Source organism: Lipotes vexillifer, unplaced genomic scaffold (assembly GCF_000442215.2).
Source record: "Lipotes vexillifer unplaced genomic scaffold, Lipotes_vexillifer_v1.1 scaffold598, whole genome shotgun sequence".
Taxonomy (NCBI): Eukaryota; Metazoa; Chordata; class Mammalia; order Artiodactyla; family Lipotidae; genus Lipotes; species Lipotes vexillifer.
Window position 1 is genome coordinate 142,837 of NW_006777514.1, and position 3,420 is coordinate 146,256.

A 3,420-nucleotide genomic window follows, 5' to 3' on the forward strand; every position below is an offset into this window, starting at 1 on the left:
TGGTGTTTTTAAGGATAGCCATTCTGACAGGTGTGAGGTGATATATCACTGTGGTTTTGATTTTCATTTTACTGATGATTAGTGATATAGAGCATCTTTTCACGTGCCTTTTGGCCATTTACATTTCCTCTTTGGGAAAATGTCTACTCAGTCTTCTGCCCATTTTTAAATTGGGTTGTTTGTTTTTTTGATGTTGAGTTGTATAAGCTGTTTATACACATTAAATATCATGCAGTCATATCATTTGCAAATATTTTCTTCCATTCAGTACATTGTCTTTTTGTTTAGTCAGTGGTTTCCTTTGCTGTGCAAAAGCTTTTAAATTTAATTAGATTCCATTTGTTTATTTTTGTTTTTATTTCCTTTACTTTAGGAGACAGATCCAAAAAAATATTGGTGGGATTTATGTCAGAGTATTCTGCCTATGTTTTCCTCTAGGAGTTTTATAGTATTCAGTCTTACATTTAGGTCTTTAATCCATTTTGAGTTTATTTTTGTATATAGTGTTAGAGAATGTTCTAATTTCATTTTTTAATGTTGTCTGTCCAGTTTTCCCAACAACACTTATTGAAGAGACTGCCATTTTTTTTACTGATTTTTTAAATTGAGGTATAGTTAATTTACAATGTTGTGTTAATTTCAAGTGTACAGCAAAAAAAACATATATATATCCTTTTTCAGATTATTTTCCATTATAGGTTATCACAAGGTACTGAGTAGAGTTACAGTAGGTCCTTGTTGTTTACCTATTTTATATATAGTAGTGTTTGTATGTTAATCCCAAACTCCTAATTTATCTCCCTCTACAACCTTGCTCCATATCCCCTTTGGTAAGCATAAGTTTGACTTCTATGTCTGTGAGTCTATTTCTGTTTTGTATATAAGTTCATTTGTATCATTTTTTTTAGATTCCACAAGTAAGTTATATGATATTTGTCTTCCTGACTTACTTCATTTAGTATGATAATCTCTAGGTCCATCCATGTTGCTATAAATGGCATTATTTCTTTTTTATGGCTGAGTAGTATTCCATCATATATATATACCACATCATCTTTATCCATTCATATGTTGATGGACATTTAGGTTGCTTCCATGTCTCACTATTGTCAATAGTGCTGCTATGAATATTGGGGTGCATGTATCTTTTTGAATTAGAGTTTTCTCCAGATATGTGTCCAGGAGTGGATTACAGGATCATATGGTAACTCTATTTTTAGATTTTAAGGAACCTCCATACTGTTCTCCATAGTGGCTGCACCAATTTACATTGCCACCATCAGTGTAGGAGGGTTCCTTTTTCTCCACACCCTCTCAAGCATTTATTATTTGTAGACTTTTTATTGATGGTCACTCTGAATGGTGTGAGGTGATACCTCATGGTAGTTTTGAGTTTCATTCCTCTAAAAATTAACAATATTGAGCATCTTTTCATGTGCCTGTTGACCATCTCTATATCTTCCTTGGAGAAATGTCTATTTAGGTCTTCTGACTATTTTTTGATTGTGTTTATTTTTTAATACTAAGCTGTATGAGCTGTTTGTATATTTTGGAAATTAATCCCTTGTTGGTAGCATCATTTGCAAGTATTTTCTCCCAGTCTGTAGGTTGCCTTTTCATTTTGTTTATGATTTCATTTGCTGTGCAAAAACTTTTAAGTATAATTAGGTCCCATTTGTTTATTTTTGCTTTTATTTCCTTTACTTTAGGAGACAGATCCAAAAAAATCTTGCTGTGACTTATGTCAAAGAGTGTTCTGCCTATGTTTATCTCTAGGAGTTTTATAGTATTCAGTTTTACATTTAGGTCTTTAATCCATTTTGAGTTTATTTTTGTGTATGGTGTTAGAGAGTGTTCTAATTTCATTCTTCTATATGTAGTTGTCCAGTTTTCCCAGCACAATTTATTGAAGAGACTGTCTTTTCTCCATTGTATATTCTTGCCTCCTTTGTCATAGTTTAATTTATCATAAGTGTGTGGGTGTGTTTCCTGGCTCCCTGTCCTGTTCTATTTATCTATGTGTCTGTTTTTTTGTTTTGTTTTGTTTTGTTTTTTTTGCCAGTACCATACTGTTTCAATTCCTGTAGCTTTGTACTATAGTCTGAAGTCAGGGAGCATGATTCCTCCAGTTCTGTTCTTCTTTCTCAAGATTGTTTTGGCTCTTCAGGGTCTTTTGTGTTTCCATGCACATCTGAAAATTGTTTGTTCTAATTCTATGGAAAATGCCTTGGTAATTTTATAGGGATTACATTGAATCTGTAGATTGCTCTGGATAGTATGGTCATTTTAACAATATTGATTCTTCCAATCCAGGACAATGGTATGTCTTTCAATATTGTGTGTCATCTTTAGTTTCTTTCATCTTTCATTTCTTTTTGTAGTTTTCAGAGTACAGGTCTTTTGCCACGTAAGGTAGGTTTATTCCTAGATATTTTATTCTTTTTGATGTGATTGTAAATAAGATTGTTTCCTTAATTTCTCTTTCTGATTTTTCACTGTTAGCATATAGAAATGCAACAGATTTCTGTATATTAATTTTGTATCCTGCAATTTTACTGAATTCATTGATGAGCTCTAGCAGTTTTCTGGTAGTGCCTTTAGGATTTTCTATGTATAATATCATGTCATCTGAAAACAGTGACACTTTTACTTCCTTTCCAGTTTGGATGCCTTTTATTTCTTTTTCTTCTTTGATTGCCATGGCTAGGACTTCCAAAACTATGTTGAATAACAGTTATGAGAGTGGGCATCCTTGCCTTGTTCCCGATCTTAGAGAAAATGCTTTCAGCTTTTCACCATTGAATATGATGTCAGCTGTGGGTTTGTCATATATAGCCTTTATTATTTTGATGTATGTTCCCTCTATGTCTGCTTTCTGGAGAGTTTTATCCTAAATGGATAGTGAATTTTATGAAAAGCTTTTTCTGCATCTGTTGAGATGATCGTATGGTTTTCATTCTTCAATTTACATATTAATGTCATGTATCACATTGATTAATTTGTGGATATTGAAAAATCCTTGCAACCTTGGGATAAATCCCACTTGACCATGGTGTATTATTCTTTTAATGTATATTTGGATCTGGTTTGCTAGTATTTTGTTGAGGATTTTTGCATGTATGTTCATCAGTGATAATGGCCTGTAATTTTCTTTTTTGTGTGTGATATCTTTGTCTTATTTTGGTATCAGGTGATGCTGACCTCATAAAATGAGTTCAAAAGTGTTCCTTCCTCTGCAATTTTTTTGGAATGGTTTCAGAAGAATAGGTGTTAACTCTTCTTTAAATGTTTGGTAGAATTCACCTGTGAAGCCATCTGATCCTGGACCTTTTTATGTTGGGAGTTACTGATTCAACTTCATTACTAGTAATTGGTCTGTTCATATTTTCTATTTCTTCCTGGTTCAGTCTTGGGAGATTG